The sequence below is a fragment of the Megalobrama amblycephala genome, linkage group LG10 (genome assembly GCF_018812025.1).
Source record: "Megalobrama amblycephala isolate DHTTF-2021 linkage group LG10, ASM1881202v1, whole genome shotgun sequence".
Taxonomy (NCBI): Eukaryota; Metazoa; Chordata; class Actinopteri; order Cypriniformes; family Xenocyprididae; genus Megalobrama; species Megalobrama amblycephala.
In genome coordinates, this window is record NC_063053.1 from 2,074,370 (window position 1) to 2,099,412 (window position 25,043).

At 36.0% G+C, this 25,043-nt stretch overlaps 1 protein-coding gene across 1 annotated transcript in view; it reads left to right on the plus strand.

Moving 5' to 3' along the window:
• Nucleotides 1-25,043, plus strand: part of foxn2a (forkhead box N2a) — a 73,492-nt gene continuing 48,449 nt past the window's right edge. Inside the window, exon 1 of the mRNA XM_048203921.1 lies at nucleotides 1-127. The gene's annotated coding sequence lies outside the window, so the exon portion shown is untranslated. The remainder of the gene's footprint in view (nucleotides 128-25,043) is intronic.

The window sequence follows — 25,043 nt, forward strand, 5'->3', positions numbered from 1 at the left end:
TGCACAGTTCCCTATGGTTGGCGCTAAAAGGAACCGAAACTGCTTGTTGTCAAGGCCAGGACTGAGACTGCTCACTTTTGCAAGACTATAATACACCTCCTGATCTACTGAGATTTCTTTGACTGAGGTTGGTGCCTCTCAGTTCCATTAAAAAGGACTGCAAAAACTCTCTTTTAACTTTCAGCCATAGAACTTTTGAATTAATGTATTGCATCAGACTCTTTTATTGTGCATTCAGGTATTTTTTACTACATGACCTTGGTGTTGCTTTTTTGCATTACCAGGTGAGCGACTGCAATAATTGTTGCTTCTTGGTTCAAGATACATTAGATCAGGATGTGTTCCTTGGGAATAAAACCCTTGACCTTGAGTTGAAAGTAGTAGTGTTTATTATTATTTATATACTACTATTATAGTATTTATTGATATTTTGAAATAGGTTATATATATTTTTATTTTCATTTTAATTTTAATTTTTTATGTGCTTTTATCATTTTTAGTAGTTTTTCTATTTAGCTTTAATATATATATTTCAGTTTTAGTAATTTTTGTACTTTGAGATTTTTTAAAGTTTTATTTTTCATCTATTTTATTTTAGCTGTATTTTAATTAATGGAAATGTTTTTTTAATAGTTTTAATTTTAGTTAACACAATAGTGCCACTGTCTCGAAGGCTCATTTGAATGTCTAAATATCATATTTTTGTGGTGTTTTACTTTCATTAATTCTTAGGGATAATTATTTGAACAAAGAGCATGAAAACTTTGTTGTGTAACTCACAAAAGATTTTTGATACACACGAAATACATTTACATTAATGCATTTAGCAGATGCTTTTATACCAAGCGACTTACAAAAGTGGAACAAAAGCAGTTTGATAAAAAGCCAACAAAATATACAATGTATATTGTATATATACAATAATATACAATGCCAGGTTTATTAGAAAAATACTAAGAATAAAGGTTTGTTGTTGTTGTTTTTGTCCTAGTGCTTTTCTAAACCAGTGGTTCTCATGAAATTTTACCTAATTCCTAAAAAATTATATACATACAAATTAATTTTACATAAATGGTTGACACACATACAATTAGCCTACCATCCCACTAAACATACATATAAATTGTAAGAATATGACTGTAAACAGTATAAAGTAAGGCTATTAATCACCAGTCCCAAACTTGTTTTTGTTAAAACAATAGCCTAAAGTTAGTATGTTAGTATGAGCCGCCAGTCCAAAAAAAAAATATATATATATATATATATATATATATATATATATATATATATATATGTCAAACTTGCCGCTTGATGACGGCAAGTTTGAGAGCGGAATCTTGGGACATGTGGTCTCCATCTAATTGGACGGTGCAAAAGAATAGGGATTGGACTCGGCAAGAAATCATGTTCATGGATGCGATTATTAACATTACTGTAGTATGAAGCAGAGCAGGAGCGAGTGTTGTGGAGCTGAACGAGGAGCTGGAGCGATTGATCAACACACGCCTCACGAGCAGCGGGACTTTTATTATGACACAGTCGCCGGCACCGCTTCCGCTTTTCCGTTACTCTGTGCGTTCGCTCGGCGGCTGCTGTGAGACACTGTTACACACTGCAGTAAGATAGATCGATTTTACAATATCATATTAAATGCTGGATGGCTTGTGTTGATAAATGGCATGCAATTAATTTTTTAAAACGTATTGTATGATGGAGAAAATGCTGTATTACTGTTACTAAAAAATAAAGCTGCATTTGATTATGCTATGTTAGCTACTTGACAAAATAGTGTTTTTCTCTGAGGCATGGTAAAGCATGGTACTCGCAAAAAATCAAGAAAACTAGATTTAAACAATAAGACTAAATGTGTTGAGCTATATAATAATAATAATTAGTTTTCTGTCTATAAATATATCAAAACAGTTGTTCCCTTGTCTATTAAAACATGTAAATAATAAAGCGTCTTTGGTGTTTCCATGGTTTCTACAAAATAAAAGCGGAAACCGAGGGTAACGCGGGTATGACGCCATTGACAGGCGACTCCTCACACGTCCCGGAGCCTTGGTTAAAATTACAATTTTCTCACGATTTACAAATAGTTGGAAACATTTGGGATATTGTAAATACTCAAGTGAACAAAATATATAACACTGGCCTAGTGGTTTTTGGATATTTTGCTGCAAAAATATTACATATTGCGCCTTTAATTTCATGACTCATTTATTGACAACGTAACTACGACGTTGCGTGCTCGTAGTGCGCGCCGCCGCATTTGCGCGCGCAATTGTCTGACAGGAAAGGAAAGATCGTTTTTCTGAGGTAAGAGACTTTTTATTATTATTATTTCATAACAATTTATGAAAATAACGTTCGAATAATGACACTTACATATAGCCTGTCAACATCTCATCTGGCCGCAGATACTGAATCGGAACAACACATTTTATGTCAACAGTTTTCACGTACCTCTTTCAAAATAAAAGTCCCCATTCAGAAAAAAAAAACATGGGCTGCATCCGAAATCGCATTCTCTCTTGATGGGTACTTATTTTAAGTAAGTAATTACTTCACAACCACTAAAAAAAATATGTTCTATATAGTATGAATGTAATCTACTACATTCACCATGTTGCCCTTATCACATGACCTACCATTTGAGAAACACTGTTGTAAACCATAATTTTCTCCCAGGAGATGATGAAAAAAAAAGAAAGAAAAAAAAAAAAATCACAGAGACCACTCAGAACAGCCTAGCAACTGCATAGCAACATACTAACAAATAGCTGAATCTATTATACAATATGCTGCCAGTGGTCAGAATGTATTTTTTCTTGGTCTTAATCGTCTTTTTCCCTCTAGCTCGCTGAGTGTGATCTAGGCCGCTGCCATGACAACCGTATCATGTAAAAATCACATGCCCTTGTGATGCTATCTGTCTGGCCATTGCTCTCAAACCAGTACTGACACAGTTATCGACTTCTTCCGGACAGCGTGTTTTTACTCAGCTTAATCTAATGTTTTTACCCCAAACCTGACTTTATGTAACCCTAAACGGCTCTTCTTTGTCCTTCCACCTTCACCGTCTTCCTCTGTGAACATCTGAGACTTCACACATCTGGTGTATAAGTCGAGTCTGATGCGGTTATTGATCCGCTCTGAGAGGTCGTTCCCCTCTTAAAAACAACATACAGTGACGGCAAAAAAGTATTTGGACGCTTTAATTCACCCAAAAATGAAAATAATGTCATTAATTACTCACCCTCATGTCGTTCCACACCTGTAAGACCTTTGTTAATCTTCAGAACACAAATTAAGATATTTTTGATGAAATCCGATGGCTCAGTGAGTCCTCCATAGCCAGCAATGACATTTTCTCTCTCAAGATCCATTAATGTACTAAAAACATATTTAAATCAGTTCATGTGAGTACAGTGGTTCAATATTAATATTATAAAGCCACGAGAATATTTTTGGTGCGCCAAAAAAACAAAATAACGACTTATATAGTGATGGCCGATTTCAAAACACTGCTTCATGAAGCTTCGAATCAGCGTGTCGAATCAGCGGTTCGGGTGAACTAACCCTTTAAAATTCAAAATCCAGCCTGGGAAAAGTGTTTTGAAATTGGACATGGCATTACCATGGAAATGGTACTTTAAATCCTTTTGGCTGGCTGCTCCCCCTAGTGGGCAGTGTCATGTATCATATTACAAAATTTATTTTAAATATTTTATAATCAAAACTTTTTCTAATCTTGACAAAACGCATATTGTCGGAAAGGTCCGAGACTCAAGGTTCCATGTTTGGCGACTGTTTTGTGATAGAAATGATACTGTGACAGGAATTTATTAATTTGTTACAGGAGAACGCATCAAACCGTCTCATTAGAAAAACGTTCATGTGGGAACATTTTTGCGAGTTGCAAAATACGTACCAATACGAACATATCACTGCAGTTTTGATGTGAAATGTCCACTGAGTGGCGCTAAAAGCGTGTTAATTTTTTTTGCCGGAACAGATAAACGTGAATACGGTCATTTTTATGCCGTTCGTTTTTATACGAATTTAGCTTGTTTAGGTCTCTCTTTGAGCTCTTTTACCGTCACTCGCCTTTCATGGGATTCGTACCCAAGACTTCCTCGTCTTAAGTACAACGCTGTGTCAGCTGAGCTACCGAGCAAGCTTGGTTTGGCAGAAAAACGAAAAATATGGAGCTGGTTAAGCAATGCAAAGTCCAAAATATATTTGTTTACAAATCGTTCACTTTGATAAAAAAGCGTCATATCATAATATTGTGCAAGGAGACAAGTGAAAACGAGCCTATATTAATCCATAATCTGACCCCGTAATCGTAACTGTGTATGAAAACGATTAAAAGCACATGCCGTTTTACTGCCTCTAGTGTTCATTTCTGGAAACTGCAGTGATATGTACGCATTGGTATGTATTTTGGCGACTCACGAAAACGTTCCCACAGGTACGTCTTTCCTATGAGACCAGGGTGCAAATGAAATATGGATGACACCCGGTGGCTATTTTTGGTATAGCGCCTAAACGAAATCTCATGGGAACTTTAATTTTTGTGATAACAACTTCAAATTTGGAACACAACTTGGTTAGACTTATGGCTTTGATTTTAAAGCAATTTTAGAGTAAAAATTCTTTTGTAAAATATATATTGTATAAAATAAAAAAATGTTTCGTACAGTACATTTGCTTTACAGTAAATGTAAATTGACTTTAAATTCTTTAAAAAATCTTCTTTAAAAATTAAAGTAAAAATTGTGAAATATTTTTACAATTTAAAATATCTATTTTCTTTGTAAATACATAGTAAACTGTAATTTATATCCAGTCATCAATGCTGAATTTTCAGCATCATTGCTCCAGTCTTCAGTGTCACATGATCCTTCAGAAATCATTCTAATATGCTGATTATTATCAATGTTGAAAACAGTTTTTGTGGAAATTGTGAGTTTTTCAAGATTATTTTGATCAGTTTAATGCATCCTTGATGAATAAAAGCATTAACTTCTTTCAAAAGAATCTTGCTCGTTCAAAACTAATAATTTATTTATTTATTCCAGTGACATTCAGAGTAGTACAATTTAGCATTCCATATGCTGTGAAAAAGCTTTTAAAACATACATGAACAAGGTGTTTCAGCATGTAGATTTCACTGGGATTGGGATATTTATAGCTGAAGTTGTTTTCGTAATGTTCAGCCATTAGATGAGCATCAGTCGCTTCACTTAGTGGCGGCGACAGACACAAAGGTGCTTTTCAGTCACAGGGAAGCCATTTTGTTTAATGAAGATGGACTAGTGTGATGTGTTTTTAGTTTGACAGACGTCTCAAGACTGATATTTACTAATTTGATTGTATTTCAGAAATCAATCAGTAATGTGTGCGCAGCTGCTCACAGACGTGTTCGGACTTGTCTGATTGTCGGATCCAAATGACGTATTGTCTGACGAGTGACTATAATGAGCACAGAGGTGATATACTGAACTCAATGACATTTTTGAGTTTAGGACTGACTGTCCACATTGTTATTTTGCTAGTGATGAAATCTGATCCGTTTGTTCAGTATAGCCAACATCCTTTACATCTACATCAGTTGCCATAGTAATGAGTTCAGCGTCAGCACGACGCCAAGAGACTTTCTCATACAACATCTGAGAGGAGCTGTTAGTGAGGATAGAAATCAGGACATTTTGCCTCTGCTCATGTCTGAATTCATTAGACAACATCATTTTTATATTTTTATATAAATGTATATATATATATATATATATTATATAATAAAAATATGCAGATAATAAAAGCAAATTAAATAATAAAAATAAGCAAACAAAAAATAAAATAATTATAATAATTAAAAAAAAAAATGTATTTTTTTAAAATATTTTTTTCTCTCATAATCTTAGACTTCATTATTCGTCACTTAAAAATAATTAGCAAATTGCTAATTTTGGGGCCTATGCAATTCATGGTAATATTAATATTTTTTAATTATTTGTACATACAAAATACATGTATTTTTATTATATTATATATTTTATTATAATTGATATATTTATTTGTTTGATTTTAAGGGCATTTTGTACAATTCTGGTACTATATATATATATATATATATATATATATATATATATATATACACTCTAAAAAAACTGTAAAAATATTAAACAAATTTACACAGTAAGATAACATTTTCCAATGAAACAGTAATATACAGTAAAAACAATGCATTCTGGGTAATATTTGTAATTTTTGAGAAAGCATCCTATAGGTTACTTTCTCGAAAACGACAAATATTATTACCCAGAATGCATTGTAATATACAGTAAAAACAATGCATTCTGGGTAATATTTGTCATTTTTGAGAAAGCGTCCTATAGGTTACTTTCTCGAAAACGACAAATATTATTACCCAGAATGCATTATAATATACAGAAAAACAATGCATTCTGGGTAATATTTGTCATTTTTGAGAAAGCGTCCTATAGGTTACTTTCTCGAAAACGACAAATATTATTACCCAGAAATCATTGTAATATACAGTAAAAACAATGCATTCTGGGTAATATTTGTAATTTTTGAGAAAGCATCCTATAGGTTACTTTCTCGAAAACGACAAATATTATTACCCAGAATGCATTGTAATATACAGTAAAAACAATGCATTCTGGGTAATATTTGTCATTTTTGAGAAAGCGTCCTATAGGTTACTTTCTCGAAAACTACAAATATTATTACCCAGAATGCATTGTAATATACAGTAAAAACAATGCATTCTGGGTAATATTTGTCATTTTTGAGAAAGCGTCCTATAGGTTACTTTCTCGAAAACGACAAATATTATTACCCAGAATGCATTGTAATATACAGTAAAAACAATGCATTCTGGGTAATATTTGTCATTTTTGAGAAAGCGTCCTATAGGTTACTTTCTCGAAAACTACAAATATTATTACCCAGAATGCATTGTAATATATGGAAAAACAATGCATTCTGGGTAATATTTGTCATTTTTGAGAAAGCGTCCTATAGGTTACTTTCTCGAAAACGACAAATATTATTACCCAGAATGCATTATAATATACGGAAAAACAATGTATTATGGGTAATATTTGTCATTTTTGAGAAAGCATCCTATAGGTTACTTTCTCGAAAACGACAAATATTATTACCCAGAATGCATTGTAATATACAGTAAAAACAATGCATTCTGGGTAATATTTGTCATTTTTGAGAAAGCATCCTATAGGTTACTTTCTCGAAAAGGACAAATATTACCCAGAATGCATTGTAATATACAGAAAAACAATGCATTCTGGGTAATATTTGTCATTTTTGAGAAAGCATCCTATAGGTTACTTTCTCGAAAACGACAAATATTATTACCCAGAATGCATTGTAAATGTATATTACTGTTTCAATGGAAAACAGTATCTTACTGTGTAAATTTGTTTGTATATATGTAATTTTCTAGCTTTTTCATTTCAATAGTTTTTCTAGCTATGCTCAGCTCTAAAATATTTTACTTGTTAAAAACAGCTTTTTGCAAGTACAGTCTCTATAAAATAACTTTAGTTTTGTACAATTCTGGTACAGCGTTGGGTCATTATTTGATGTCAATGTTAAAATCTGAATCTAGAGAATAAACTTCATTGATAATTGGGGTTCACTGATACACACTTATTTACCACAAATAACCACCACATCACACACTCAGATTATACACACGAGCGGTAAGAGATCTCACAGTTTACCTTCACACCTCCCCATCACACACTGCGAGTGTGTCATACTGCAGCCCACACACATGCCAACGCTCCAGCCAGGGTGCATGCTGGGAGTCAGAGGCTGTAACTGAAGGATTCTGCTTCTCTATTTGAGGAAATGACAAATATGAAAATCTCAGATGATGACAAGAACAAACTTTACCTAAAATATACAAAATTACTTTTATACAGAAATTTAAAACATCCATTATAGAAGAGGAGTTTTCAAATTATTGTATGTGAAAATGCTTTTATTGCTTTAATAAAACAGTTATTCCATATGTTAAAGGGTTAGTTCACCCAAAAATGAAAATTCTGTCATTTATTACACCTGTAAGACCTTCGTTAATCTTCGGAACACAAATTAAGATATTTTTGATGAAATCCGATGGCTCAGTGAGGCCTGCATAGCCAGCAATGACATTTCCTCTCTCAAGATCCATTAATGTACTAAAAACATATTGAAATGACGTCAGAAATGGGGCTACATAAGGTCTTAATGGTAAAAAAGTTAAGAGTTATGACCTATTAACAGTTTTTTTTTTGAGAAATAATATAATGGTAAAAAATGTCACGCACACATGATGTAGTCTGACATAATATTTTTATGCAATTGTATTTTTTGCTATTATAAGTAATGTAAAAGTACTTTTTAAAAGTACTTTTTTTCTCGAAATTTAATGATTTTTTTCTTGAAACACAATGACTTTATTGTCAAAATTTTATGAGTTTATTCTCAACATTTTTTTAGACTTTTTTCTCAAAATTTAACAAGTTTTTTCTCAAAACACGACTTTATTCTCAAAATTTAATGATTTTATTCTCAACATTTTATTTTGACCTTTTTCTCGAAATTTAATGAGTTTTTTCTTGAAATGCAACGACTTTATTGTCAAAATTTAATGATTTTATTCTCAACATTTTATTTTGACCTTTTTCTCGAAATTTAATGAGTTTTTTCTTGAAACACAATGACTTTATTGTCAAAATTTAATGATTTTATTCTCAACATTTTATTTTGACCTTTTTCTCAAAATTTAATGAGTTTTTTCTTGAAACGCAACGACTATTCTCAAAATTTTATGAGTTTATTCTCAACATTTTTTTAGACTTTTTTCTCAAAATTTAACAAGTTTTTTCTCAAAGCACGACTTTATTCTCAAAATTTAATGATTTTATTCTCAACATTTTATTTTGACCTTTTTCTCGAAATTTAATGAGTTTTTTCTTGAAACGCAACGACTTTATTGTCAAAATTTAATGATTTTATTCTCAACATTTTATTTTGACCTTTTTCTCAAAATTTAATGAGTTTTTTCTTGAAACACAATGACTTTATTGTCAAAATGTAATGATTTTATTCTCAACATTTTATTTTGACCTTTTTCTCGAAATTTTATGAGTTTTTTCTTGAAACGCAACGACTATTCTCAAAATTTTATGAGTTTATTCTCAACATTTTTTAGACTTTTTTCTCAAAATTTAACAAGTTTTTTCTCAAAGCACGACTTTATTCTCGAAATTTAATGATTTTATTCTCAACATTTTATTTTGACCTTTTTCTCAAAATTTAATGAGTTTTTTCTTGAAACACAATGACTTTATTGTCAAAATGTAATGATTTTATTCTCAACATTTTATTTTGACCTTTTTCTAGAAATGTAATGAGTTTTTTCTTGAAATGCAACGACTACTCTCAAAATTTTATGAGTTTATTCTCAACATTTTTTTAGACTTTTTTTCTCAAAATTTAACGAGTTTAATCTCACATTGTTTTATTTTTTTGGTTTTATTTTTTATTATTGCTTGGCCCTAATCCTCTTCCGTACTTTTAGTTGTGCTCAGCTGTAAAATATTTCATCAGCTAAAAATAGCCTTTTGTAAGTCTAGTCTCTATTAAAACCTTTTATCTAATCATCACAAAAAGATGAACAAAACAATATTAATGGAACGGTCAGTGAAATTCCGAGTGTGAAAATCCTAATAAAAGAGGTGTAAGTCATTGCATGAATTGCATTTTAAATGCTTCCAGTTAAATAAATGAATAGTTCTGGACACACGAGCATAGCGTCATGGCCCATTTACCTCCATTTCCAATGAATCAACAAGTCCGTCTGCTAAGTGCTAAGAGACCAGCACTACAGTGCCGAACGTCCCGCCACCTCTGGCCTGTCCCGTCACAGAACCCCGCCCCTCAAGCAAGCATCAGAGAAAGGGCAGATGGCTCATTACCATAAATAGGACAGTGAAAGAGAGTGAGGCCGCACGGACCCGCCATAAGGACACCGCACCCCCTTAAAGAAAAAAAGAAAACATGTAAAAGAAGCGACGGTTGCTAGGAGAAACAGAAAACAGCCCTCCTTCCATTCAGCATTAGTGTTAGCAGCCCCTCGCTGCTGATCTCAGGGCCGTGCCCGGCGCTGATGCTCAGGGACAGATGGCCGATGGGCCCCGTCGGCCCCGCAGCTGGGTACGGTTTGATCCAACACTGTAGGAGCTGGCAGCAGGTTCTCGCACCTTCTCCTGCCCAGCCCGAGCCTCACCGTACACTAAGAATAGATCACTGCGACACTTTGTCCTTTAACCGTAACCGTGATCCACAGTTGCACCGAGAGTAAAATGTTTTTGCTCACAAACAAACAAATCTAATTGTTTGAAATAGAACAGTTTATTGAAACTTTAGACAAATATATATATATATATATAAAGTTTGTATGTGTTTTATGTTTTGCATCATTTTGGGGCTTTTATGGCTCATATAATATGATAAAATATTGAGCTCAGACTCTCAAAAACACACACACACAAAATGCAGTTTGGTGCAGATGCTGATTGTAAACCCTAATGTTCAAAATAATTAATTGGTTTGAGTAGGACAAACTTAAATTAAACAAATTTGTTAACTTTTATGAGTATTTAGCACTTTTTTTCTTTCAAGTTCACAGAACTGATATATTTTAAGTAAACTGAACTGTTTCATTGTTTTGAGTTTAATGAACTTATTTATTTTAATTTAGACCAACTTAAGTTTAACTTAAATTGGACTGGGATTTCTATTTCTCAGCGTGCTTTGCCCATGGCGCTCGAAAGAGAGAGTAAATGCTAAATTTAAGTGTTATATAAAGTTTTTTTGTGCAAGATTTAGTAGTGATTAATGTTTTGTTTCTGTTTCTGTTAATGTGGGTTTTTGGAGAGTTAAAGGGTTAGTTCACCCAAAAATGAAAATAATGTCATTTATTACTCACCCTCATGTTGTTGCACACCTGTAAGACATCTTCAAAACACAAAGTAAGATATTTTTGATGAAATCTGATGGCTCAGTGAGGCCTGAGCAATGACATTTCCTCTCTCAAGATCCATTAATGCACTAAAAACATATTTAAATCAGTTCATGTGAGTACAGTGGTTCAATATTAATATTATAAAGCCACGAGAATATTTTTGGTGCACCAAAAAAAAAAACTTATTAGTATAACTTAAAAGACTTATTTAGTGATGGTCGATTTCAAAACACTGAATTTCTGATGCTTATAATTTAAATCAGTGAGATCTTTATAAAAGTATAACAGACTGCTTACATAAAATGCATATAAATATTAATATCTGCCAATAATAAGTCTTAGTAAGATGATATTTAAATGCTCAGTTTTATGATTAAATCTCTGTAGTTTTAAAACATATAATGCAATGCAATGATGAACAAATAAACCTTCCTCAAAAGCCTGATAATCATATTTGAACATGATTTTAATCAAGTAAACCTGAGTTATTCAGTCCAGTAAGTGTTCATCCTGAAATATTACTAACAATATTAAAGTTACTTTATAAAAAGAGCTACAGTTGGCATTGTAAAGACTGTAAGTCTGTCCCTCGCAGCCTCGTTTTCATCCGCGTTAAATTCAATATGGCGTCTAACCTTAAGGTCTTTGCCTGGAGCATAAGGATCATGATACACCAGACTGGCCATTACTGGGTCACTTCTTGACCTTCTCAGACTGTACCAGACTTTAGGAGAGAGAGACACATATGCTGATCTAAAGCCCTTGAGACTCGAGTGTGAAGTAAAGGCATATGGGAGTCTATGATCTGGGCTGAAGCCATTGATAAGTCACCGAATACTGTTAAAAACACCAGCTGACTTTTTTAATGTGTTTTTCTATATCAGCTAAACTGTCATGATACCAAGTAGCTAGCAAATATGTTGAACTATTATTATACAAAAATAATATTGTTCTGAATGTGCGCGCTAATGTATTCACTTCCACACATCATCGCAATGCATTCCTGTTAAACTTTTTAATTGTTTAATTGTTGGTCTATTATAGACATGGATGTTTAAGCAGTTGTTTTTAGCATCTCATGCCATGTGCTTTGTTTTATTAGATGCTGTCAAATTAAAAGAAGCACACATGCGTCATGGTACTAAATTTTGGAAAACACTGTGACACACTGGTATTTTGAGGCTTGGGTACACAACATTGCATTCTGGGAAATTATCCTGGCAGTAGCTATTATAGTATTTATATATATTTTGGATTTTATTTTATTTATATAGTTTCAGTTTTTATTTTTATTTTAGTTGAAGTTTTAGTAATTTTTGTACTGCTTTTGTCATTTTTATTAGTTTTGGCTTTATTTTTTTTTTTTTTTAATTTTAATTAGCTTTATTTTTTTATTTTTTATTTTAGTACTTTAACTTCAACTTATTTTATTTCAGTTAGTTGCCAGGACAAAATTTCAAATTTTAATTTATTTATTTGTTAGGTTTAAGTTAGTTGGTTAGTTATATATTTAGTAATTTATTATTTAGTTATGTATTTAGTAATTTATTTTAGTTTTGCAATTATTAATTTGTTTTATTTTATACATTTATTTCTATTTACTTTATATATTTGGCTTTTTTATTATAATTAAATTTATTTTTATTTTAGTTTTATTAATTTTAGTACTACATCTTAAACTTATTTTATTTGAGTTAATTGCCAGGACAAAATTTTAGATTTTTATTTATTTATTTTATTTATTTTTTGGGGTTTACATTAGTTGGTTAGTTATATATTTAGTAATTTATTAGTTAGTTATGTATTTAATATTGTTTTATTAATTACTTTTGCAATTATTAATTTGTTTTGCTTTATTATTTTTATTTTATACATTTATTCATTTATTATATAATTGTTTTATCTATTAATTAATTTATTAATTTCATTTAATTGTTTTAGTTTTGGTTAACAATAACAACACTGCACCCTGGTCAATAAAAAGTTAATTTATTAAATATGATAGTTTTTGACAGCACTTTTAGATTTTCATAAGAAAATATGATTGATATTCGCCCATACAAAACACCCACCACAATGCCAGGATGTTGTTAGTGGTTACCAGGGAGTTGCTAACCAGTCACTAAGGTGTTCTGAGTGTTTTTAGGTCATTGCTATGCAGTTTCTGGAGTGTTCATTATAGTTCATTATACAGGGCTCATTAGGGTGTTGCGAGATATCATGCATGCATATTTAGAAGTTTGTTCAAATTAAGTATCTAAGAAAATATGCAAATGACGAGAGACGTTAACAAGAAAAAGAGGGAAACTGGACTAGAAAAGGCTGAAGAAATAAAGAAAGGTAAATGCGTTAGCAGAAGTGTGTGTGTTGTTATGGAAAGCGAGAAAGGAGAAGCTGCAGCCGTAGCCCCATTTCGCTGTCTCACCACCTCCCCATGACTCCTGGTTGCGTAGGAACACGAGGCCCATTCTGCCCTACGGACACACTCCTCGCTTCATTAGGCCCTGCTCACTGAGGCGGCGAGAGCGAGGCAGCACGCGTTCTTCACACACACACACACACTCATACACACTCGCAGACCGGTTCCCCAGAATCCACCGAGCCTGCAGGCAAGGGTCACACACACCCACCCATGAGGAAAACACACTCTTCCACACATCTGCGGCCTCGTTCGGTGTGTGTGTGTGTGTGTGTGTGTGTACTCTACTGTACATTTTCACACTTGAATTTGCACCTCACCTTAAAACACACACATAAATGCATAGAAAATGATTTGTATATTTAAGCTCATCACAATATTTCACTTACTTTACTGTGAGTCTTCAGTTTCCTCCTAATGAGAAACATTTTATTGCTCAGAATCTGTGATAGACTTGAGTTCTCTCGAGATAGCTAACATACTGAAATTATATTTAAACTGCTAGAACTCAGACCTTCAGATGGCTCCGACTTACGATTTTCAGATCTGCAGTCTAATAGACTTTTATTGAGTGGGTCAAAACTTTTATACAATAACTCTAATAGAGTATTCAAGTATCTATCACTAGCAAAGCCTAGCAACTCCCTCAGGACATGCTAACAATATGCTAATTTATGCTAGCAACATGCTAATTCATGCTAACAACTTGCTAAAACATGCTAGCAAAAGTGTTCCTTCTTGCTTTTTAAAAAATGCTAATTAAGCAATGTGCTAACAACATGCTAATTCATGTTAGCAATGTGATAAAACATGCTAACGACATGGGAATTCATGCTATCAATGTGTTAAAACATGTTAGCAAGCAACATGCTAATTCATGCTAGCAACTTGCTAAAACATGCTAGCAAAAGTGTTCCTTCTTGCTTGTTAAAACATGCTAATTAATGCTAGCAATGTGTTAAACATGCTAATTCATGTTAGCAATGTGTTAAAACATGCTAACGGCAGGAGAATTCATGCTAGCAATGTGTTAACACTAGCACTACCGGAATTCTATAACTACTAGAACTGCCAATAGCGGTCATTTTGACTGTTCATACCAGACAGCAGTGAATGTCATTTTTGTCATGTTATATTTACTTCAAAACTTCTATGGTCATGTTTTATGAAAAATGTGGGGTAATTTAAGCATACATAATATAATATGTTCGTGATATTATTGTGTAAGAGCTACTAGACCTCCCACAAAAGTGCATGCCGCAATTTGCTTTCCGCAATTTGCATCCGGCAAGCTGGAGATCAAAGTTTTTCACCGCAGTTAAAATGTTGTTTTTGAAAGTCAAAATGTCAACAAATATAAAATGAAGCAATTTTATGCAGCCTCTAATGAAATCTAGAATGAATAAATAGTTCTGTTATATTAGGACAGATAATAAACATCATAACAGACCAAGAGACATCGCTCTCTGCTCCTCCATCAGACTCTGCATCATCAATGTTCTCAAGCAAGGATAAAACCTCAGTGACAGTCATTTTCTTTCTTGTTGCCATTTTGACGGTAAAGCTAAGTTTTAGCTTAGCAAAAGCATACAAAACTGCCAGAGAAAGGTTGCTAGGCAACAGCTACGCACATCTTTAACGGCGGGAAAAAGCGCTGAGGAGATACAACGCCTGTAATATATGCGGTCAAATTGACCGCTATGGCCATTCAAGGTAGAAATACTCAGAACTCTTTTGTGTTTTGTAATTTTAATAAAATAACAATGTTAAAATAAAATTTACATTAATTTAAGAAAAGTCATGGAACTGTAGTTATATGGGTTTTATTTCAACAAAGTTATTACATTGCAAATCTTTAAAACGGTCAAAATGACTGCCTTGGTAGTTCTAGTGTTAAAACATGTTAACCACATGGGAATTCATGCTAGCAATGCGTTAAAACATGTTAGCAAGCAACGTGCTAATTAATGCTAGCAACATGTTAATTCATGCTAGCAAACTTGCTAAAACATGCTATTAAAAGTGTTCCTTCTTGCTTGTTAAAACATGCTAATTAATGCTAGCAATGTGCTAAACATGATAACAACATGCTAATTCATGTTAGTAAAGTGTTAAACATGTTAACAACATGCTAATTCATGCTAGCAATGTGTTAAAACATGTTATCAAGCAACATGATAATTCATACTAGCAATTTGCTAAGACATATTAGCAAAATGCTAAAACATGCTAGCAAAAGTGCTACGTCTTGCTTGTTAAAACATGCTAATTAATGCTAGCAATGTGCTAAACATGCTAACAACATGCTAATTCATGCTATCAACTTGCTAAGACATATTAGCAAAAAAAAATGCTAAACCACACTAGCAAAGCAGGGGTGGCACCAAAGGAGTTACCGTGCCCCCCTCCCTCCCTCGCTATCTGCTGAACATCAGCTCATTTGAAAGCGAAAGTGCAAGCCGTAAACAAGCACGCATTAAAAAGCTATTAGAAATGTGTTAAATGCACAAAAACACCCAATGTATCTAACTAATGTATGCTAATTCATGTTAGGAATGTTTAAAAAAAATGCCAGTAACATTCATATTCATGCTAGCAATGTGCTAATTCATGCTAGAAACATGCTAATTCATTCTAAGAACTAGCTAAAACATGTTAACAAAATGCTAAACCATGCTAGCAAAGTGCTACTTCTTGCTAGCAATGTGCTAAAACATGCTAATTCATGGTAGCAATGTGCTAAAACACCCTAGCAACATATCTATCTATCTATCATTTGTCTGTCTGTCTTTTTATTATTGTACCTTCAAAACCTTCAAACATCAAGCGTTAAAACTACATCAAGCTACTTCCAGCTACTTGCTTTCTCAAGCTAACATCAAAGTTTGACAAACTTTTTTTTTTATCTAGTTTAAATATAAACTTTGTCTCTGGCATATTACTTTGGTCCTTCGGTAAAGCTTGTGCATATGCAATCATAAAACTTTTCGTACACTCTTAAAAATAAAGGTTCCAAAAGGGTGTTTTTTGAAGCAATGCCATAGAAAAATAAACATTTTTTGAGGGGTTAGGTGTTTAGGTGTTTTTCTTGTCAAATCTGCCATTTTTAATAATACCTTGTTTAAAAATGAAGGCTCAATTTGGTCAATTGTTGCCATACAGTAAGAGTATGTGAATAAAAAATAATTTATATAAGCGTTTTAAAGTATTCTTTTATATGTTTTGCATAACAGCTCTGATTATTTGGTCTCGAAAGAACTTTTTCTACTCTTTATTTATTGTTTTTAGAAGTTTAGACAAAGCATTTGTACAGAATGTCTTGAATATTGAATATATATACACATTTTTCTTTGCAAAAACTAAATAAAGATATTCTTTGTTAAAGACAGAGAAATAAAATTATTTTAAACATTGAATTAAAGTATTGTGTATATATATATATATATATATATATATATATATATATATATATATATATATATATATATATATATATATATATATATATAAAATGAAAGCATTTAAACACATTGAGAAATTAAAGACTTCTCACTAGTGATTTTTCTTTGTACATTCCCATGTACAGGATACAAATCCAGACACGTACACACGTGATATTTACATGCATCAGTCCTGCGTGGTGTGAAGTTCTCCATTAGAACAATGATGGCAGCTTTAGCATGTGCTGCGGCCCACGCTGGGGCTGATGGTGCCAGTGACAGCGGCAGACAGCATCACAATTGTCCCACAAGACAAAAGTGCACTTGTGCCTGAGGCTGTGGGTGAGGGGCTCGGCTAAGAGGGACTTCACTGCGTGCATTCCTTTACCAAACACTACTAACTATAGGGCTGGGTAAAAAATATTGATTTCTCGATTTTAATCTGTTCTCATTTTTATCAACCCATATCGATTCTTAAATCCTAAGAATCTTTTAGGGTACGTTACACGATAATGTACTAAAAATGGAAAAGGTTTTAATTTGCAACAACCCAGTGTTTGGGTAGTTTTTGTGTTACTCAGATCCTGGGTCAGACGTAACAACCCAGTGTTTGGGCAGTTTTTGTGTTACCCAGATCTTGGGTCAGACGTAACAACCCAGTGTTTGGGCAGTTTTTGTGTTACCCAGATCTTGGGTCAGACGTAACAACCCAGTGTTTGGGCAGTTTTTGTGTTACCCATCTCCTGGGTCAGACGTAACAACCCAGTGTTTGGGCATTTTTTGTGTTACCCAGATCCTGGGTCAGACGTAACAACCCAGTGTTTGGGCAGTTTTTGTGTTACCCAGATCTTGGGTCAGACGTAACAACCCAGTGTTTGGGCAGTTTTTGTGTTACCCAGATCTTGGGTCAGACGTAACAACCCAGTGTTTGGGCATTTTTTGTGTTACCCATCTCCTGGGTCAGACGTAACAACCCAGTGTTTGGGCATTTTTTGTGTTACCCAGATCCTGGGTCAGACGTAACAACCCAGTGTTTGGGCAGTTTTTGTCTTACCCAGATCCTGGGTCAGACGTAACAACCCAGTGTTTGGGCAGTTTTTGTGTTACCCAGATCCTGGGTCAGACGTAACAACCCAGTGTTTGGGCATTTTTTGTGTTACCCAGATCCTGGGTCAGACGTAACAACCCAGTGTTTGGGCAGTTTTTGTGTTACCCAGATCCTGGGTCAGACGTAACAACCCAGTGTTTGGGCATTTTTTGTGTTACCCAGATCCTGGGTCAGACGTAACAACCCAGTGTTTGGGCAGTTTCTGTGTTACCCAGATCTTGGGTCAGACGTAACAACCCAGTGTTTGGGCATTTTTTGTGTTACCCATCTCCTGGGTCAGACGTAACAACCCAGTGTTTGGGCATTTTTTGTGTTACCCAGATCTTGGGTCAGACGTAACAACCCAGTGTTTGGGCAGTTTTTGTGTTACCCAGATCTTGGGTCAGACGTAACAACCCAGTGTTTGGGCATTTTTTGTGTTACCCATCTCCTGGGTCAGACGTAACAACCCAGTGTTTGGGCATTTTTTGTGTTACCCAGATCCTGGGTCAGACGTAACAACCCAGTGTTTGGGCATTTTTTGTGTTACCCAGATCCTGGGTCAGACGTAACAACCCAGTGTTTGGGCAGTTTTTGTGTTACCCAGATCTTGGGTCAGACGTAACAACCCAGTGTTTGGGCATTTTTTGTGTTACCCAGATCCTGGGTCAGACGTAACAACCCAGTGTTTGGGCAGTTTTTGTGTTACCCAGATCTTGGGTCAGACGTAACAACCCAGTGTTTGGGCAGTTTTTGTGTTACCCAGATCTTGGGTCAGACGTAACAACCCAGTGTTTGGGCATTTTTTGTGTTACCCATCTCCTGGGTCAGACGTAACAACCCAGTGTTTGGGCATTTTTTGTGTTACCCAGATCCTGGGTCAGACGTAACAACCCAGTGTTTGGGCAGTTTTTGTCTTACCCAGATCCTGGGTCAGACGTAACAACCCAGTGTTTGGGCAGTTTTTGTGTTACCCAGATCCTGGGTCAGACGTAACAACCCAGTGTTTGGGCATTTTTTGTGTTACCCAGATCCTTTGTCAGACGTAACAACCCAGTGTTTGGGCAGTTTTTGTGTTACCCAGATCCTGGGTCAGACGTAACAACCCAGTGTTTGGGCATTTTTTGTGTTACCCAGATCCTGGGTCAGACGTAACAACCCAGTGTTTGGGCAGTTTCTGTGTTACCCAGATCTTGGGTCAGACGTAACAACCCAGTGTTTGGGCATTTTTTGTGTTACCCATCTCCTGGGTCAGACGTAACAACCCAGTGTTTGGGCATTTTTTGTGTTACCCAGATCTTGGGTCAGACGTAACAACCCAGTGTTTGGGCAGTTTTTGTGTTACCCAGATCTTGGGTCAGACGTAACAACCCAGTGTTTGGGCATTTTTTGTGTTACCCATCTCCTGGGTCAGACGTAACAACCCAGTGTTTGGGCATTTTTTGTGTTACCCAGATCCTGGGTCAGACGTAACAACCCAGTGTTTGGGCATTTTTTGTGTTACCCAGATCCTGGGTCAGACGTAACAACCCAGTGTTTGGGCAGTTTTTGTGTTACCCAGATCTTGGGTCAGACGTAACAACCCAGTGTTTGGGCATTTTTTGTGTTACCCATCTCCTGGGTCAGACGTAACAACCCAGTGTTTGGGCATTTTTTGTGTTACCCAGATCTTGGGTCAGACGTAACAACCCAGTGTTTGGGCAGTTTTTGTGTTACCCAGATCTTGGGTCAGACGTAACAACCCAGTGTTTGGGCATTTTTTGTGTTACCCATCTCCTGGGTCAGACGTAACAACCCAGTGTTTGGGCATTTTTTGTGTTACCTAGATCCTGGGTCAGATGTAACAACCCAGTGTTTGGGCAGTTTTTGTGTTACCCAGCTCCTGGTTCAGACGTAACAACGAGCCGCTAAGGAAATTCTGATAGGTTGCTAGCTGGCCGCCACAGTGCAAGCTGGTTGCTGTGACATTGTTATGTGGTTGCTAATGTATTATGATTTTTTTACCACATTGCTAAGGCGTTCTTAGCATGTTGCTATGCATTTGCTAGGGTGTTTTGCGTGGTTGCCTAGTAGCTCATGTCAAAAGAGCCCACTCACAATTCTCTATGATATTCTGGTCTCTAGATCACAATACTTGAATGTAAGACTATGGTGTTTCTTTCACCCATTTTACCATATTAAACAGGTATGACGGCTGTGAAACGATTACCTCTGAAATAAGATGAGAAATGTCTCAAAGAAAGAGAAAGGATTCATATAATCACAATCGTTTGTGTGTCTGTGTTTAAATGCCTGTGTTGATCTTTTGTTTTGGTGTCTCACTTGAACAGCAGCCAGTTCATCTAACAAAAGCCCTTCTAAACAGGCCTGAAACACAATACACTGTTTGGAGGTGCAAATCAGATTATCCTATTGATCCTGAGTTGTTTTATTGCCTCTGTAAATTTTGTTTTTCTTCAGTAATGGTCGTTTCACACAGGCCAATGAACACCTTTGGCAGTTAATTAAGTGAAAAGTGAACGAGTTTGAGTCGTAAAGTCTTAAAGGAGCGGTATTTAATCAAGTCACAATGTGCAGGGGATGTATTTGTTGTATTATGTGTTTTCAATCAAAACAGTGCACATCTGAAGTGTCTCGGCTGAAGGAAATAACTTTTTTGCTTCAAATCAAAGTTTGTAATGCTATGATTCACCTTGTATCTGGTTGGTTTGGTTCATGGCTTAAAACACTTTAACAAAGACTTTTTTGAAATCCCTATGGGAGAAAAGAATGGAAAAAATAGTCGCTGAAAAGTGGGCGGACACTATTGCACTCTATTATATTGCTTTACTGATATCTTTCAAAAGCCAGTCAATATCCCACTAAACAGAATCAATATGGCAAAAAAAGAGTTTATTTATTCTGTATATCTAGGCCAAATCAGAGACTGTGGGCCAATTGCACTGCAGCTTCTGCGCCTTTTGCACTGCATGTCGAGTGTTTTATTAGCGTCATGTGTCTATCAGCACAGATAAGAGTCAAGCAGGAGCTGTTGACACATTTCATAAAGGCCTGACACACACAAAGGCCTGTCAAACACGGGGCTTCTGTAAGCAAACACACTCTACTGTCACAGTGTTTAATAAGGCTCTCTGTGTCAGGCAAACGCCACCCGTGGAGATCCATCCACACTTCACATCTGGAGGAACAGAGAGTCTGTCCAAACGCCGCCTGCTTGTGTTTAATAGTCTATGTTCTATAGGTATCACTCATGTGCATCTTTGTTTTGTGTGTGCGCGTGCATGTCTCGAAAAGATCATTTTTAGGAGTAATTATTCTTTCCACAAGTCATCCAACCACAATAATTTTTTTATTTGTTATATTACACACTATTTCAAGCATTAATCATAGCACCACTAAGGGACAAAATGATGAAAACTGACATCATATGGTTTTTATTTTTAGGAAGAAAAGAAAGACAAAGCAGATGGCCAATGGGAGTGCCACAGTTAGTCTGCTCTTGCCCTCAGGTGAATGCAAATAGTTCTTGTTAACCCGGTTTGGCCGACCTTACGTCTTTATCTATGTAAATGCTCTTAAACTGCCAGACAGTGAAGGCGGTGGCTTGTGTGTTTTTGCTGCCTTCAGGATTTTGTGAGGCATATAGGGTGAATTCAGGATAATTGGGACACTTTTTGCCATTGAGATGACTTGGAAAAAGTGTCCCAATCAACTTGAATTCACCCTACCTTGTATTTTGACATACAGTTGATAAACATTGAATCTGAACCCCAAATAGGAAGTTGAGAGATGTTTTAATATGGCAACAGCATAGCAACACATTAGCAACTGTGCGCTTATTGGTATTTTAAAACACCCTAGCAACTGCATAGTAGCACTTTGACAACCACCTAAAACACCCAAGCAACTGCATAGCAACACTATGGAAACCACCTAAAACACACAAGCAACTGAATAGCAACACTCTAGCAACAACCGAAAACACCCAAGCAACTGCATAGCAACACTATGACAACAACCACCTAAAACACCCAAGCCTGCATAGCAACACTCTGGCAACCACCCAAAACCTAATCAACTGCATAGCAACACTCTGGCAACCACCCAAAACTCCCAAGCAACTGCATAGCAACACTATGGCAACCACCTTAAACCTAAGGAACATCATAGCAACACTGGCAACCACCTAAAACACACAAGCAACTGAATAGCAACACTCTAGCAACAACCCAAAATACCCAAGCAACTGCATAGCAACACTCTGGCAACCACCCAAAACTCCCAAGCAACTGCATAGCAACACTATGGCAACCACCTTAAACCTAAGGAACATCATAGCAACACTGGCAACCACCTAAAACACACAAGCAACTGAATAGCAACACTCTAGCAACAACCCAAAATACCCAAGCAACTGCATAGCAACACTCTGGCAACCACCCAAAACCTAATCAACTGCATAACAACACTCTGGCAACCACCCAAAACTCCCAAACAACTGCATAGCAACACTATGGCAACCACCTTAAACCTAAGGAACTTCATAGCAACACTGGCAACCACCTAAAACACACAAGCAACTAAATAGCAACACTCTAGCAACCACCCAAAACACCCAAGCAACTGCATAGCAACACTTTGCCAACCACCTAAAACACCCAAGCCTGCATAGCAACACTCTGGCAACCACCCAAAACCTAATCAACTGCATAGCAACACTCTGGCAACCACCCAGAACTCCCAAGCAACTGCATAGCATCACTATGGCAACCACCTTAAACCTAAGCAACTTCATAGCAACACTGGCAACCACCTAAAACACCCAAGCAACTGCATAGCATCACTATGGCAACCATCCAAAACACCCAAGCAACTGCATAGCATCACTATGGCAACCACCTAAAACACACAAGCAACTGAATAGAAACACTCTAGCAACAACCTAAAACACCCAAGCAACTGCATAGCATCACTATGGTAACCACCCAAAACACCCAAGCAACTGCATATCATCACTATGGCAACCATCCAAAACACCCAAGCAACTGCATAGCATCACTATGGCAACCACCTAAAACACCCAAGCAACTGCATAGCAACACTCTGCCAACCACCTAAAACACCCAAAGATGCATAGCAACACTCTGGCAACCACCCAAAACCTAAACAACTGCATAGCAACACTCTGGCAATCACCTAAAACACCCAAGCAACTGCATAGCATCACTCTGGCAACCACCCAAAACACACTTGCAACTGCATAGCAACGCTCTGGCAACCACCCAAAACACCCAAGCAACTGCATAGCAACACTTAAAACAACACAATAGCAACTGTGTGCTGATTGCTATTCTGAAACACCCTAGCAACTCCATAGTCACAATCTGGCAACCAGCCAAAACACCCAAGCAACTGCATAGCAACACCTTAGCAACCGTGTGCTGATTGGTATTCTGAAACACACATGCAGCTACAAAGCAACACTCTGGCAATGAAGGTGATGAAGGTGATTTTATTCAGTATTGTGGATGCAGAAAGAGGAAAAGCCTAAATGTTGGTCATTTATTCAGGATGGTGTGCAGGTCAAGCAGGTTTGCATGTGAGATGATAAATTGACAGAACGGAGTCTGGCTTAAATGCGATATTGAAGACTGCAGAGATGGGTTTGCAGACTAGAGTACATTAAAGAGCTGCCTTAATTCAATAACCCTCCACTTCCAGATACGATGTCACAGCTCGTTTTGATGAAGTACAGCAACAAGCACGATCCATGCTTGCGCGAGAGCAAGAACGTGAGATGGATAGCACAGCGAAGTATCTGGTGAACAAACCATGCTGGTCATTAATGGAGTGTTTTATTAGCTTAGAGCCACCTGGAATGGAGTGGAGTGCCTGTGTATTGGCTGGGCGGACATGCAGTGTGTGTGCGATGTGAAGCGAGGCATTTGCGCTTACTTTCAAATGGTCTGATTCATTTTCTGCATGAAAGGCTCTCAGTGAGCTGACTACAGCAGCCGCTAGCCTGCTCAGATTTATGGGCTATAAAAGCAGCAGGGTATCTGACCACTACACCAGCACACACACACACACACACACACACACACACACACACATGAACATCGTCCACTCCCAGACTGCATGGACACACCCTTACACACCATCCACTGATCAACCCCGGCTCACTGCATCTCCCCATCATCCTTTCCGTTCACTTTCAGTTCCAAGATATTCAAGATTTTTGTCATGAATAATGTTGGCTTTTGTTCGTCTCTTGTAAGTCGCTTTGGATAAAAGCATCTACTAAAGGTTTTGAGTGGTTTTGATTAGTATAAATGATTAGAAGCCAATGAACAAATAGCAATAAGGCAACGAGTAGCTAAATGTTTTTTGACTTCTAATCCTTCATACTTGTACAACTGTTCAAACACACTTTAAAGGACCGTTTACACAAAACTAAAAACGTAAAACTTTTTATGCATTTTATGCATTTAGGCGTTTTGGGTGCCTGAAAATGAAAACTTTTAAAAACGGGTTTCAAAGTGCAAGTTTTTGAAATGATATCATTATCGCCTCCATATAAACTACAAAAACACACATTTGTGAAAACGGTGACATCATGCGCATTACATGTTCAGTCTATAGGCACATAGTGTTTCTTAACCAAATGACATCGCCATCTACCGGCCTGGCATGAATAATACAGTGTTTTTTAGTCGTTTTTGCGGATCCGTGTGAACGTGTGATAATGGTTTCATCTGTACGTGAAAAAAGCTAAGGAAAAACTTTTCGTTTTTAGTACATAATTGTGTAAACTTACCCTTAATTTTAAAAAATCAGTTATTGCATTTACACGACAATGGCGTTTTGGGTGCCTGAAAATGGAAACTTTTTGAAAATGGTACCGTTATTGTCTCCATGTAATCTACAAAAATGCAAATTTGTGAAAACGGTGATGTTATGTGCATTACGTGTTCAGTCTATAGGCCCGTAGTGTTTCTTTACAAAGTGACATCGCCATCTACTGGC